This window comes from Rhinatrema bivittatum, chromosome 3, assembly GCF_901001135.1.
Source record: "Rhinatrema bivittatum chromosome 3, aRhiBiv1.1, whole genome shotgun sequence".
Classification (NCBI taxonomy): Eukaryota; Metazoa; Chordata; class Amphibia; order Gymnophiona; family Rhinatrematidae; genus Rhinatrema; species Rhinatrema bivittatum.
The window spans coordinates 384,848,641-384,865,901 of record NC_042617.1 but is presented as its reverse complement, the minus strand read 5'-3'; positions in this window follow the sequence as shown (position 1 = coordinate 384,865,901).

Here is a 17,261-nt window from a genome sequence, read left to right as displayed (position 1 = left end):
ATCAAGAAAGCAAAAAGTCAGGTGGAGGAAAGGATTGCCAAGGAGGTAAAGTGAGGTGACAAAACATTTTTCAGATACATCAGAGAAAGGAGAAAGGTCCATATTGGTATAGTGAAACTGAAAGGTGATAAGGATCAATGGGTGGAAAGAGACAAAGAAATGGCAGAAATATTAAACAAATACATCAGTTCCGTGTTCACTAAGGAAGACCCTGGAGAATGACCGTCACTTGTTATCAAAATTGTAGAATGGAGTGGAGTAGACGAAACTCCTTTTACGGAAGATAATGAATGGGAAGAGCTAAGAAAACTGAAAGTGGACAAACCCATGGGGTCTGATGAGGTTCATCCCACAATACTGAGGGAACTCAGAGATGTGCTGGTGGGTCCGCCGTGTGACCTGTTCAATAGGTCCCTGGAAATGGGTATAGTGCCTAGTGACTGGAGAAGGGCGGTGGTGGTTCCACTTCACAAGAGTGGGAACAGAGAAGTGGTTGGAAACTACAGGCCGGTTAGCATCACCTTGGTAGTGGAGACTGCTGAAGGAAAGGATAGTGAACTATCTACAATCCAGTGGGTTGCTCGATTAGAGGCAGCATGGATTCACCAGGGGAAGGATCAGGGAAGAGCACTCTATGAAAATGTACTTGGATTTTAGTAAAGCTTTTGATATGGTGCGACACAGAAGACTCATCATCAAAATGAGAAGCTTGTAGGGATGTGCAATCATTTTTCCTGAATTTGGCAATTTCAACAAAATTGCCTAATTCAGAATGGTTTGGGAGAACCGAAAAAAATTGAATTTTTTCCAAAATTTCGGAAAAAATTCATTTTTGGGTTAGTGCACGCTAACGTGGCAGAGTTAGTGTGCACTAACGGGGAGTTAGCGTGCACTAACCCGAAAATTGGGGCCCATGAAAAAAAACCCCGAACAGTGGGAAAAATGAAATTCCCGTGGGGGGGCCCTGAAATGAAGCTTGACACGATATACCAACCCAAAGCACATCTCTAGAAGCTTGGGAGTGAGCTCCAAGGTGATAGTGTGGCTTACAAACTGATGGTAAACAGAACCTAATCTGAAGAGAGAATGGTGTTAAATGGAGTACCACAGGGATCCGTATTGGGACAGATTCTGTTCAGCATCTTTGTGAGCAACATTGTGGAAGGGATAGAAAGTAAATTTTGTCTATATGCGGATGATACTAAGATCCCAGGAATTCCCCCAGCAACTCTTCTTTTTATACAGATAAATCTTGTGTGGTGAGGTGCTTCTTGGCATGGCTGGCACAGGGGAGGCTGGCAGGGCTTGCTAAAGAGGATTATCATAGCCACTGCTGTGGCTCAGAGGTGGCTCTGGAAGCTTGATGAAGTGGTCGGGATTCTTGGACAAGCCTCTGTAATTTATGACATCATTTTTTTGACATTTAAAAAGCTTATCATATTAGCAGAAGTATAGACTGCTGGAAGTGCAGTATGAGAGTAGAGATGTCTATCGAGTAGGTTGGAGTCCCCAGTAATATGTCTTTTTTGCAAAAAGGTAGGGTCCAATTGTTAATTTTAGGATGATTGACAAATGCAGTTTTATATTTACAGGTACAGATTTGAAAAGAGTCCCTGTGTAATAGTTCCCCTGAGGCAGAAGTATGAAACATGGCTTATGTTGGAATTAAGAGGCGGTGACTTTGACACCGGCACATGGGCGCACACATGCACATGTATATCGGCTGACACCAAAGGAGGCAGCTATATTATAACATACATGCGTATATGCGTGCATGGTATTAAATAGGCTGTACGCCCAGACATGTGAGAACAATATTATATGGATGTGTGCATATGCACACAAATGCTGCCTCTACCAAGTAAGTGGGAGGATTTTAGTAGACATGCACATTGATGCAATTACCAGTTTCCCCAGTTTGTTCCCAGTTTTCCCAGGTTCCCAGCCCCTTTTTGCAATTTCTTATTTCTGCGCATACTGGGACATACGTGCATATCCGGGCGCCTTTTAAAATCTGTGTGCTGCTTGCGCTGCCTGAACTACAAAATCAACTCAGAGGCACTCAGCAAATTATTATGCCCACACTTATTTTTTTATCCACTTTTTAACATGATTCCCATTATCACAATTGTTATTAGACCACGTACCATTTAAAAACATACCCCTATCATTCATACATTACCCTACATTCACACCATTCATACCATGCATACAACACTTCAATTAAAATGTTCCAATGGATTTGTTACATTGCTTGTGTTCTACGCTTATGACTCTAATTACTTATCTGTTCATTATATTTGAATGACTAATGTTCACAAATACATTGCATTGCTTTCATATTATACAGTAAAACATAATTCAATTATATGTCTATCCATTTTTGCAGGTGTTAATTATATATACATCCAAAGCTATTAATTATGTATATATCCGACGAGAGCCTCGTTTCACCCTGGAAATCAGGGCTTCTTCAGGGATTTGCAATGCTCAGTGATGTCATCATACTTTCATCATGAAATATCTTTCCTCCTTTATTCATAGATCAGTCATGAATTTTCAACAGTGTAATTTTCTACTGTACGTGGTCTATCCCGTTCCAATGATATCTATAAATAACAACAGATACCAACCACTTGCTATATACATAATCTCCTTATATCTACACATATGTCCCTGTGCTCATATATTGTGAACCATCACCATTTCTATAAATACCAGCTTGATGACGTATTGTTCATATTAGTGTAACGGACATTTGTACATCTCCATCAGGACGCAAATTTGCAATGAATCGGGGGTCGGTTCGGTACTACACCAAAATGCAGCCTCTTATACAGATTATTCATCCCCATATCTGTAAAATAGAAATTAACCTCTGCATCCAACGTTAGTAAAATACCACTATCCCTTATACTTGAAGTGATACCAGCGCCCTTTTAATAAAACATGTCTCTCAACTAAATGTTATCTTTCCACATATTCTTTTCACAAGATATTACATACATATTCAGTTAAATTCAAATAACATTTTTTTTTCACTTTTTTGGTCTTCCTTTCTTTTTCTTTCTCTACCTTACTCTTCCTTGCTCTTTCTCTTTCTTCCTTTCCTTTGTCTTTATCTAGTTCATGCGATCCTAAGAGGATATTTTATTTTTTTTTTATCTTTGGGTATTTTATCCTGCTATTTTATGAATCATGACTAACACCATATCTTCATTTACTGTGGTATCTCTGAATGTACAAGGTCTTTCCCATCCTATCAAACGAAAGAAGATTCTTACCTACCTAAACTCACTGCATACGGACATTGCCCTATTGCAAGAAACCCGTCTGACTCATGCTGAATCCCTTAAGTTGAAACGGCACTGGGTCGGTCAAGTGTATTTTAGCTCTGCAGTTCATAAAAAGAGGGGCACTGCAATCCTTATCAATAAACGGCTAGATGCAACGATTACCCAGCAATCTGCGGATCCCGATGGTCGATGGAACTTCGTTCAGGCTTCAATCAATAAGGATTCATACACTATCCTTAATCTTTATGCTCCAAATCAAGACGATCCTGCCTTTTTTCAAGACGTATTCACACACCTTTTGACGGCTGATTCCAACTCGACAATTATAGGTGGAGACTTTAATCAGACGCCTGACCCATATATTGATAGAAAGTCTTCTGCACGCCTATCTATTTCCAAATCATGTAAAGCTCTCAGGAGTCTCATCTCTTCATTTGGACTATCTGACCCTTGGCGCCTTTTTCACCCAAGCGAAAGGGAATACACCTTTTTTTCAGCTCCCCACTCCTCTTATTCTCGTATTGATTTTTTTTTAACTTCTAATTGTCTCACCCCACGGATTATCTCCACTGACATTGCCCCTATACTAGTTTCGGACCACGCAGCTATAATTCTTCAATGTGAATTGCAAACACCAATCGTTTTGGACAGACTATGGAGATTCAATTCCTCGCTGTTATCTGATCCAGATTTCATAACCTATATCCGGACTAATACTGCTGAGTATTTTTCTAACAATGCTGCTCCTGATGTCTCGTTATCCTCGCTTTGGGAGGCTTACAAAGCTACGATCAGAGGATCCATCATCAGCTATTCGGCTCACCAACGGAAAGCTAATCAAGCTGAAATAAATCGTCTCCAAAGCTCGGTCACCTCCTTGGAATCCGAGCATATTAAAAGCCCGACAAGCGCCACATTAGCAGCTGTAATTAAAGCGAAATTCCAATATAACCAACTACTCAGTACCTCTGTACGTCTACACACTTTTCATACCAATGCTACTTACTATGCAGAGAATAACAAATGTGGTCACCTACTGGCATCTTATCTAAAGAAAAGGGAGGAGAAGAAACGCATTACTAAGATCACATCTGCCTCCAAACAGGTTCTCACCCAAGACGTGGACATTCTCCAAACCTTTCGTGATTTTTATGAGAAGCTGTATCAAAAGGAAGTTCATGTTCCGACAGATGAAGTTCACTCTTTTTTCTCTGGCCTCTCGCATCCCTCCTTATCCGCACAACAACTACAGGACCTTGAATCTCCAATCTCTCTCCAGGAAATCGACCAGGCGATTCATGATCTCCCCACGGGAAAAGCCCCCGGCCCGGACGGCTTTACTACCGACTTTTACAGAACTTTCAGCAAAGAGCTTATGCCATATCTACAGCAATATTACTCTATTGCTCCGAACCAACCACATCTCTTTTCAGCCTTTTCTACGGCATGTATAGTAGTTCTTCCAAAGCCAGGAAAGGATGCAACAGAGGTAGGCAACTACAGACCCATCTCTTTATTAAATACAGATTACAAAATATTTACTAAAATCTTGGCCACCAGACTTTCTAATATAATGCCCAGCTTAATCCATCCGGATCAATCTGGCTTCATTAAGCGCAGATTGATCGCCAACAATACCAGGCTATTTTTTCATATTCACGAAACAGTCTTTCCTGCCTCTTTCCCGGTCATTGCAGTTTCTCTCGATGCAGAGAAAACTTTTGACCGTGTGGAATGGTCTTTTCTTTTTACCACCTTACATAGATTTGGCTTTGGCCCTAATTTTATCTCCTGGATTAAGCTTCTATATCATTCCCCTAGCGCTTTTTTGTATATCAACAATCGTCGCTCTCCTATTTTCTCTCTCCATCGAGGAACCCGTCAAGGGTGTCCCCTTTCTCCTTTGCTCTTCAACCTGGCTTTGGAACCTCTTCTTATTGCTATTAGACAAAACATGCTTATTAAGGGGGTAAAGGTTGGCTCTGAAGAATACAAGCTGTCAGCGTATGCAGATGATGTGCTGTTATTTCTTTCTCATCCTGACACTTCTCTCCCGCATCTCTTGCAGCAAATAGACACATACTCAGCTCTCTCAGGCTATAAAATTAATTGGCACAAAACTGAGCTTCTCCCTCTCAACGTTCTGGGTTCTTTAGTCGACCTCACCAACTCGACTATACAAAAAGTGCCTCAAAAGATAAAATATCTAGGCATATATTTCCATTCCGATCCCCAGTCAACTGTTTCTAATGCTGAAGCTCGAATTCTACAATCCCTCAAAGACTTAACCCTCAATTGGTCGCCCCTCCATCTCACATGGTGGGGACGGCTAGATACTATCAAAATGGTTGTTGCTCCCAAAATAACTTATACTCTTTCTATGATACCCATCTTTTTTTCCAGGGCTTTTTATAAGCAGGTAGATAAAATTTTATCGTCCTTTTTATGGCAAAACAAAACTCCGAGAATTGCTCTATCTAAGCTAAAACTTATTAAGTCTGAGGGTGGTGTCAATTAGAGATGTGAATCGTGTCCTCAATCATCTTAACGATCGATTTCGGCTGGGAGGGGGAGGGAATCGTATTGTTGCCGTTTGGGTGTGTAAACTATCGTGAAAAATCGTTAAAATCGTGAGCCGGCTCACTAAACCCCCCTAAAACCCACCCCGACCCTTTAAATTAAATCCCCCACCCTCCCGAACCCCCCCCAAATGCTTTAAATTACCTGGGGATCCGCCGGTGGTCCAGAACGGCGGCGGTCCAGAACGGTCCCCTCAATAGAATCATGTTGTCTTCAGCCGGCGCCATTTTTCAAAATGGCCACCGCAAAATGGCGGCGGCCATAGACAAAAACGATTCGACGGAGGAGGTCGTTCCGGACCCCCGCTGGAATTTTGGCAAGTCTTGTGGGGGTCAGGAGGCCCCCCCAAGCTGGCCAAAAGTTTCCTGGGAGTCCAGCGGGGTTCCGGGAGCGATTTCTTGCCGCGAATCGTTTTCGTACGGAAAATGGCGCCGGCCATACGCGTATGGCCGGCCATCCTGCACTCGATGGCCGGCACCATCGAGTGCAGGAGGTCGTTCAGCGGCGGTCCGGAACCCCGCTGAACGACCTCCTGCAGTCGATCTCCTGGCCAGCTTGGGGGGGCCTCCTGACCCCCACAAGACTTGCCAAAAGTCCAGCGGGGGTCCGGAACGACCTCCTCCATCGAATCGTTTTTGTCTATGGCCGCCGCCATTTTGCGGCGGCCATTTTGAAAAATGGCGCCGGCTGAAGACAACACGATTCTATTGAGGGGGCCGTTCCGGACCGCCGCCGTTCTGGACCACCGCCAGATCCCCAGGTAATTTAAAGCATTGGGGGGGGGTTCTGGAGGGTGGGGGATTTAATTTAAAGGGTCGGGGTGGGTTTTAGGGGGTTTTAGTGTGCCGGTTTTCCTGCCCTCCCCCTTCCCCCGATTTACGATTTTTTAACGATAAATCGGGGGAATTGGTATTGTATCGTGGCCCTAACGATTTTTTGACGATTTAAAATATATCGGACGATATTTTAAATCGTCAAAAAACGATTCACATCCCTAGTGTCAATTTCCCCAATTTTTATGCTTATCATCAGGCATTCATGCTACAACAAGCTTATCATCACTTTCATGATCCTACCACACAAGGGGAACAACCCAGATGGCTAGATCTGGAACGTTCGTTGATGTCTCCTTTTCCACTCACTTGCCTTCCAGGGATGAAAATACCCCCACATATAGAATCCAATTCTATACTACGTTCCCTAAATAGGGCTCATTCTCTCTTTGACTCCATTCAGCCTAAACATATATGCTCTTGGAATAGATCCGTGATGACTTCTATTTGGCGTAACACCCAACTGACTGTTAATGGCCACCCTTTGAATTGGTCGTTATGGCAGACAAAAGGTATTTGGTTTCTGTCTTCCCTTTTAGAAGATTCTAAATTACTTCCCTTCTCTGAACTTCAAAAGCAATATGGTCTACCATCATCTCAATTTTATGCATGGCTCCAACTAAGAAGCATACTTTCTGCTTCTTCATACTTATCCACTCCACCTACCACTCTTCCTTTCTTACTACAAGTTTTTCAAGAGCATGGGCTTCAGGGGCACTTGGCATCCAGATTATATAAGACTATTGCCTCAGCTGCAGTTTCCACGCTGTGGCATGGATTATATCCCACCTGGATCAATGAGACTGAAACTCCTATTAGCAAGGTTACATGGAAGTTCCTCTGGACCATGACTACTCGTATCACACTATCTTCCAGTTTGACGCAATCCTCTTTCTTTCTCATGCATAGAGCTTTTTGGACCCCCTGGCACTTGCACAGAGCAGGCCTGCTTGCTTCACATCAATGCTGGTCTTGTTCAGCGCCTAAAGCGACTTTGGAGCATATGGTTTTTTCTTGCCCATATGTTAAACAATTTTGGCTACAAATTTGGCAAACGATTTCTTCCATCCTTTCTCTTTCATGCCCGTTCACGTATGCTGTGTTTTTTCTTCGAGGATCCAACCCTACTTTCTCTTTATCCATCCCTCATAGAAAATTGATGGATTTTTTGTTCACTATAGCGCTTCATACTATACTGTCAAACTGGAAGCGTAGTGATTTACTTTCATATTCATGGAGGTGGAATTCGGTCTGTATGTATTATAAATATGAAAAAGCTATGGCTATTAAGTTTCACAGATTAGCCTCCTGGGCCCAAGTCTGGAAACCCCTTGAAGAGTATATATCCTCTCTGCATTGACTTTTTTCTTGTGTACTCTAACATTTTATTTACCGCTCTGAATCTCCTCTCCTCTACTTTTCTCTCCTCTTCTCTCCTCTCTCTCTGTTTTTCTATATCTCTTTCTCCTCTCTCCTATTTTCTTGCTCTTTTTCTCCTTCCCCCCTTTTTTATCTTGATTTCATATCTCTGATTTTCCATTATTGATGTTCCAGGATATACATCCACTAACCTCGTAGTATCATGTTTGGATTTCTAATTGATGTCTCTTGTTCTTTGCTAATATGTTTATCTTCTATCGCTCAGCATGTGGATAGACTGCAATGACTTCATTATGTTTTGGTTTTAGTGCTTTGTGTTGTGTATTTGTTTTTGTACTTTCTTAAAAAATGTTCAATAAATCATTTAAACTAAAAAAAAATAAAAAAATTCAAATAACATGCCATTTACTTACATAGTTAGTTTGTCATACATCCTCCCACCAAACCATGCCTTTCCAAAAAGCTTGTCTATCATGAAATTCCACTCCTACACCATTTAAATAAATTCTACCCAATCAAATTGCATGATCTCAGACACCCACGTAAGATACATCCGGGAGCCCACGTCAAATACATCCGGGAACCCTATTGTCTAAACAAACTTCAATAAATCGACAATGAGTTACCCACATGGTACATTCGGAAACCAATTCAATTTGCCAAATCAATAACTTGATTCTATCTTAAACTAAAACAACCCATGTCAGCCATATACATAACATATATCTTTAATTGTGCCCGAGGACTTACAAAACTTAAACTATCTGTCCTGTACCTCGATTATCACCATTAATCCACTACATTATTCATATTTCATAGAGGCGCACTTAAAAATATCTAACCCTATATCCAACCCAAATTTTAAGGAATGGAAATACATCCATACTCTATCCTTCCCATCCAATCTTCTACCATCTCATATAGTCAATGCTGCAATAACTTATATGTCCCCAAATAACCACGTCAATTATTTCAGTGCTCCTGCTATTCACCATATCCTGTCAAAATGCTATAGAAAGGTACATACATATAGCCATATATTCTTAAGACCCATAAAAAGCCTCCCATTCCACTGCTTCATTGAGTCCCCTAAGTGATACCATGTTCCATTGGTATATATACCTCTGTTCTATCCTTCTCAACACTCTATTTATCTCACCTTGTTGACGTATATAACATTGCTGGATAACAAAGAATTGCAGCTGTTCAATACTATGGTGCGCATCACACCAATGGGCTACTAAAGGAACTCCAATTTTTTTGTGTTCTCAACCTGCTTTTATGTTCGATTATGCATTGTCTAATTTGTCTCTTTGTATGTCCTATATATAATAGATGACAGGGACATATAATTGCATATATAAGCATACTAGAGCTACATGTGAACCTACCTCTAATAATAAACAGATACTTTCTATCCGGTACATTAAATTTTTTTATTGCCAGAACATTATCACAAACGGAGCACATCCCACATTTATATTGACCCCATGTTGTCTCTTCCTCTCGTACATCCCTATGGGTCAACATTGATCTAAGATTAATACCTCTTTTCATTGCAAAAATTGGGGTTCATCAAATCCTGGTAAACCCTTTACGATATCCCAATGTTTAAGTATACTTCGCTTGATAACATTAGCCTTGGAAGAAAAAGGAAGCATGCACACTGGTCTAGTTATCTAGCTTGCGCTGCCTGGACATACTCGCTCATCTCCTGGTTTTGGCGCATGCCAGGCTTTTAAAATTCACTCCTAAAGTTATTGGACTTCTTACGGGATTTGAAGTGTTTGGATTTCTCAAATTTTGGAGCTGTTCACCTAGACAGAAGAGAAAGGTTTCAAGTTAAGTAAATATGAACTATTTTCACTATTTTGACATTGGTCACTATTCATGGTAATTTTAAGAAACCATTTAACAGACCTTTGATTATATCGAAAACTAACATTGTGGGACATTTCTTTTGACTGCAAATGCTATGAGCATTCTAATGGGTATGAGGTCTGTGGTTTCTGTTTGAAAAAATTTAAACATTAAAAAAATTGAAGATAGAATTTTTAAGATTGACTTCTCATTGTGAAAACTCTAAAAGAGAGCCAATCAAACTCCTTCAATATCAACTTCTTAATTAATCAGCCATATGAGGAAGAAAGCTACTAGTCAAAAAGTTTTGATTATCAATTTGGGGTCAATCTTATAAAAGCACAGAACTTCACATATTTTGGCCACCTACATTTCACAAATTTAAAGACCTAAGTTTTCAGATCAAAATGTCCCTAATTTTAGGGGTCAAAGCTTGGCTGCCTAGATTGAGGCCTATTTTTTTATTTACCTTAACGTGTATAATTAAATTTGGTGCAGAACATGGAAAGTCAGCACTGAGCACCCAACGTCTTCCTCTAACTTAATTCCATCCCTGGCTCTGCCCTCTTTGTTGCCTACTTTAAATAGGAAACTATGTGAACCTTGGCACTTGAATTTAGGGGTTCAGTCTGGAAGATCCCATTTTCAAATCAGCTGATTTTGCTACCTAACTCCCAAGATAAGTAGCCAAACCCTTATAAGTATGTCTTACAGGCCTGGAAGATCAGTAAATAACTCTCAGTATGTTATCTTCTGTTGAATAAGATGATTTCTCATTAGATGGTCAAGTACTGAGAATTATTTGCTGGTAGAACTGTAGGGTTTAGATTTACTACACAAGGAATTATCCTTCCTTGTGCAGGAAAACAGAATGGACACATATGAAAAATAGCTACAGCACACATGTTAGGCCTTAGTTTTGGCTGCAACAGAACAAACACATTCTCAGCTATCATTTTATCTCTCATATGTATTTTAATGTCGGTAAAGAAACAAATGGTTTACCAAATATATTAGTAAGAAAAAAAGCAAATGAAAAGTTGACTAGTTGTACTTTCTTGCCTACAATTGGTTGTGGTTGACTTTTATGCTTCCAATTTTTCAAGATCAGTAATTCAAATTACAGGAAATTCAGATGACAGTTTGTAAATGTTTGCATTTCCTTAATGATTTTGTGAGGCAACTTGATTTTTTGTGAGTTGTAAAAGTCCCAAAAGTCATGTTTCCTTCTCCAAGAGTTTGCACATTTGTCTCTTCATTTGGAGGTATGCCAAAAGTCAAGGCAATGGAAAATTTGATCAAATCTCAGACTGTAGTTTTTCACTCTAAACATAATGTTAATTTTTTGTTGACCCTTATGATGAATGGATATATCGTCATTTACATATAAAAGAATAGAGGTTCATACAGTCATGGAAATGAATTAACATGATTTATATGAAACATCCAATGGAAATCATCAACAGTCAGAATAAGAGATATGTTACTTCATTAGGTTTTAGTTATAGAAGAATGTCTTGTATTTGTGCCACTCTTGGTGCCCTTTGCCCCTCTTTTGGTGACTTGAGCTATTTACGCCACTGTTGGTGTTTTTTGCCCCTTCTTTTTTGTCATGGGGTATTCATGCCACTCTTGGAGATTTGGAATGCTGTTGCCTCTGCTATTGATACCTGCCAGCAAGTTTCATAAAACTTGGCTGGAAAACCCCAAAGTTAGAGTAAAAAAATTGATGCATTGCTTCCATCTTTGATTTTAATGGAAACAAATGAGCTTCTGATTTGAACTGAACAATTCAAACAAAACAGGAAACCAAACTGAAAATCCAAAATGAACCAAAATGTTTTTCTGTGCACATATGCATATGTTATAAAGTAGCCTGGGTGACCATATGTGTGCACCCTATTTTGCAACTGGGCACGCACAGCCACACACATCCAGGAATGAGCCACACAAGTGTGGGAATTTTATAACTGTTTTCACCAGTTTGTCCACTGCCAAGCTAGGTCCTCCAAAGCCCCCTGGTTTAATAGCCTGCACTTCTCCCAATTATCCCAGAGCCTTTACACCCCTCAAAAATGGCTGTATTTTATTTTTTGCAAACTTACACTTCCTCCATAGCAGAAGTAAAGTAATGGAGCACGAGACCTGGGTGAGTGCCCAGATGTGTAAGCATTTGCATGCACTTCTCTTGGCCCTACGTCAGACCACCCACACCCTGCCCAAACTATGCCCACACCAAGCCCCTCTTTGAATTGGATTGCGATATTCGCATATCAGGAGATGCACACCATCTAAGCGGCTTTCAAAATCTGCTTCCCATTTCTTTAATTATAGGTCTCTAATAATTTTTATCAATTAAGGCAATCAGCGAACGCTGAGGATCTTTTACTAAAAAATGTTTTAGGAAGGTGTGCTTTCTTAACTATTAACCTTGTGGGGATTTTTTTGTTTTGTATATTATGTTTATCATGGTAATATTTTGGGATGATTTTTTTGTGGCTTTTTAAATCTGGTACATGCGTGAATGTCCTACATGTACATGCATCTCCCGATTTTGGCATGCACCCGGCTTTTACAATTCACCTCAGTGTAGATAGATGAAAAAGCAGGCCAGGAGGGTTACAGCTCCCTTATATAGACTGTTTCAGTTGTAATGCCTTGTTTTTATAAAAACTAGAATCACCAACTTAGGGTGCACAGGAGGCAGTATGGTTGTTGTATTTATGCTCCTGCTTTCTTTCCTTTTATTTTTTTGGCAAAGAAGATTCTTGGGCTTTATGGGTTAAAGCTTGGATTTAGAAAGAGTAGTTAAAGTGCTCCTCTCACTTTGATTAAGAATTTCTTTTGCACATTTTTGTAAAATTGTGTTGAAGGAAGTTTAGCGCCCTTTCTTCTTTTGGCTTTGGAGTTTTGGAGACTTGTCCTCTTTTTCTTGTCACCTAAATTCCCGTTGTCAGAGGAATTTTGACTCCATTAACTTTAGGAGTTTCAAGGAGTTTAGGACATCCAACAATGTCACTGAAGAGGAAGGGAGAAGGGATTGGCAACAGCCATCCGGTGTTAACCACTTGATATTAGAGATTTGCAGTGAGGTTTTTTTGTATTGTTTTTGTTTTGTGTCATTGTTTTTGCTTGATTTAATTTTTAAAGTGGTTTGCTGGGGTTTCTTTTTTGGTTTTCCCTAATTTTGTGGATAGTGTACACTAAGACCTAGATCAAGCTAGGTCGAGAGTACATTGTACAAATCTCATTTTGTGTACCTTTCCTCACTCCAAATCACATAAAATCTTCACTGATTTCTTCTGTGCTGTTTGTACCTCTGACTGTGCATGTAAAACTGCCCCCCAAAACCTAGGCCTCCACCAAAACCTCACCCAGGGTTACTAGTTGCCCCTCCTACAGTGATATAAAAAGTGGACTAATATGTGTGCCTTCTCAGAGGTGCGCTCTCTCGGGCAGATTTTAAAAGCCCTGCTCGCGTAAATCCGCCCGGGTTTTCGCGAGCAGCGCTTTGCGCACTGGCGCGCCTATTTTGCATAGGCTGCCGGTGCGCGCAGAGCCCCGGGACGTGCGTAGGTCCCGGGGTTTTTTGAAGGGGGCGTGTCGGGGGCGGGACCGGATGACGCAGCATTTCGGGGGCGGGATGTGGCGTTTCGGGGGCGGGACCGGGGGCATGGCGCCGGCCCGGGGACGTGGTCCAGGCCTCCGGAGCAGCCCCCGGGTCGGAAGATGGCGCGCCAGCAGTCTGCTGGCGCGCGTAGATTTACGTCTGCTTCTCACAGTCGTAAATCTAGGGACAAAGGTAAGGGGGGGGGGTTTAGATAGGGCCGGGGGGGTGGGTTAGGGAAGGGAAGGGAGGGGAAGGTGAAGGGAGGGCGAAAGGAAGTTCCCTCCGAGGCTGCTCCGATTTCGGAGCGGCCTCGGAGGGAACAGAGGCAGGCTACGCGGCTCGGCGCGTGCAGGCTGCCCAAAATCGGCAGCCTTGCGCGCGCCGATCCAGGATTTTAGAGGATACGCGCGGCTATGCGCGTATCTTATAAAATCCAGCATACTTTTCTTTGCACCTGCTGCGCAAACAAAAGTACACGATGGCGCTTTTTTAAAAAATCTACCCCTCTCTTTCTCTCCCAGATTTGTAATGCTCAGAACTTAGTGCACACTAGCACAAAACTTTCTGTTTTTTTGGTGATTTCAACAAAATGAAACAATAAACAATGATGTTGATTTTGTCTATTTCATTTTAAATGAATGTGCATCCCTAATTGTTATATCATTAAGATATCCCTGGATAAGCAGCATGTAATCAATCAACCTTTTGGGATCCTGCCAGGAATTAATAACCTGGATTGGCCAGTGGCCACTGTTGGAAATAGGATAATGGAGTTGATGGACTTTTGAACTAATCCAGTATGTAAAATGTTATGCTCTTATGAGAGCAATTGGGGAGGTGAAATCCAGATACCATCAAGGGAATTGTAGAGGTTGGAGAAATAGTAAGAGGTTTTCTCAAAACATTCAAATTACAGGATGAGAAATTTGACTTTGAATTTTGACATCTACACCAATCCAAGAATGATATCCACCATTTTGGGAGGAAACTCCCAAACTACCCCTGAAATTGGGATGGTATATGGAAAGAAGATCAGAATATAGCATCATTATGGAGTCACACATTTTTGGGAAAAAGATTATGTAAAGGACTGTATTGACCAAGGACTTGTAATTTATCATACATTTTCCTTTAATATAAACTATCTGTAAAGGTATATTGAAATCTCATCCAGAATCCAGCTGAATACTTCAAAGACTATTTGGAAAATGCTCAGGGCCTTGGAGAGTAATCTTCCTCCAGCAGGGAATCCTGGAAAGAGAATTGGTTTATGGAAGGTATTGAAAGTGAGATCATCTTAATCCTATGAAATTAGAGAACCTCAGACCAGGCATTTGTTTATAGAACTGAACTGAAAATATTCAAACATTTTCAGATTTTTACGGGTATTTCAATTTTCAGCTTGTTCCATTTGGAATGAACCAAAAGTCAACTTTTTCATTATGAAAAAATGCATTTGTTTTAAACAAATTGCACATCCCTACAAGACAGCAAAGCACCAGAGTGGAAGATATAAAATAAGTGACTCATACAGCAGGATGAATGCCAATAGGTAATTACCTACTCTTCTGTTTCCTAAATCTGTTCCTGAGTCAGCTTTCACAGCATGCTTAACTAGATGTATAAAAGGCATTCCCAGGTGTCTGTTTATATCAGGGGAGTAAACTATGTACTCTTTCAGACTTAAATTTCGGTTATTGATATTTTCAATTATATGCATTCTGTTTTACTCCAGTTGGCCTACTGCAGAAAAAGGAGATGTAAAGTATGTGTGCTATTTGTATATGTGTACTTTTCAGCTAATTTTCGAAAGGCAAATCTCCTGAGTAGTTTCTTTTTGAAAATTTGCAATGAGGTAAACACATAGAAAAGTGTGCACATATCTTGCAACTAGGCGGCCTGTTCAGAATTGTACCCAATGTATATATTAATATTCTAGGCATTTCTTTTCATTGCTAGGTAGCCTAATAGCCACAAATCTTAATTCCAATTACAGTTTTTTTAAACTATTCTGTATGGGTGGGTTGCATATTTTGTTTCTTGCACATTTCTTCTTTTGACCACAACCTTAGAAAAATACAGAACATCACAAGAGGATTAGGAAAGAAGATTGAATTTACAGATGTATCCATGCTTCCTCTCATATACTAAGAAATGTAGTGACAAAATTTAAAATATGTAATTGAAAAAAGAAGGCATGGAAGGAAATGAAGTTTGTTTAATGAGAAAACCTGGGTTTTCCTGTAGCAGATGGTGGAAGGTCTTGAGCGGCTGATTATTCCTTAGAGACTCTATAAATACAGTCTTACAAAAGATGCTTGACTTTGGTTCTTAAAGTTGCTTTTCAACATGTTTCAGGGACTTATGAAAATAAAAGCGGGAAGGAAGGCAAATGATTTATTTGAAAGGGTTGAATAAACAAATGAATAAAGACAAACTAGTAGATGTATTTGGATTTTCAGAAGGCATTTGACAAAGTCCCTCATGAGAGCCTTCTAACAAAACAAAAAAGTCATGGGCTAGGAGGAGATATCCTTTTGTGGATTGCAAATTGGTTAAAAGGCAGGAAACAGTAGGATTAAATGGTCTATTTTCACAGTGGAAAAAAGGTAAACAGTGGAGTGCCTCAAGGATCTGTACTTGGACCAGTGCTTTTTAATATATTTATAAATGATCTTAAAAGGGGTAAGACAAGTGAGGTGATCAAATTTGCAGATGACACAAAATTATTAAGAGTAGTTAAGTCACAAGTGGAGTGTAATAAACTACAGGAGGACCTTGTGAGACTAGAAGATTGGGCATCCATTTGGCAGATGAAATATAATGTGGAAAAGTACAAGGTGATGCTTATAGGGAAAAATAACACATGCTGTAGTAAATGTAATACAATGTTATGTTCCATATTAAGAGTTACCACCCAGGAAAAAGATTTGGGCATCATAGTTAATATTTTATTGAAATAGTCGGGTCAGTGGTGTTATGTTTTTGTAAGAATGTGATCCCCTGGGCTGAGGTAAGAGATGCTCCACCCACAGGGAGGAGCCCTGTGAGACTCATCGTCAGTAGGCGTGGTCTCAGTGGCGTTGGACAAAGCTGTATATCAGAGACTTTATTATAAGAGAAGAAAAGCAGAACCCGCGGAGCGGGAACTGTGGTTATCGTACAGTCCTGAGGTGAGGGGTATACCCAAGGTGATACCTCCGATGTGATGATCCAGTAGTGGCCCACAGAGTGGGGTATACCAGAGAGTCTCTTCTGAAGTGCAGCAATTACCTCAGATGTGCAGATCCAGTAGTGGCCCGCAGAGCAGGGTATGCCGAGGATGCCTGTACAGTGATGATGATGAAGAGGTAATCTGAGGTGCAGGAACCCAGAAGAGGATCCCATAGATGGTGTGGCAATAACCTGTAGCGCAGGGTACACCGGAGTGACTCCTACTGGGGAAGGAATGGTAGTGTCCCGAGGCATGGGGTACACTGTGGAGAATTCCTCAGTAAGGCTTGGTATCGTTGATGTCCGTATAACGTACTCACAAGAGGTGGTTCCAGGAGAACGTCCCGAGAAGCGAGATAAAGGCAGTCCAAGGCAGGAAGGCCCTCCGAGGAGCGAATATCCAGGAATGCAGAAGAGCCCCAAGGAGCGGGTACCCAGAGCGTCACATGCCAAGTAAGAAGACTGGAACCAGAAGTCCAAGGATGGAGC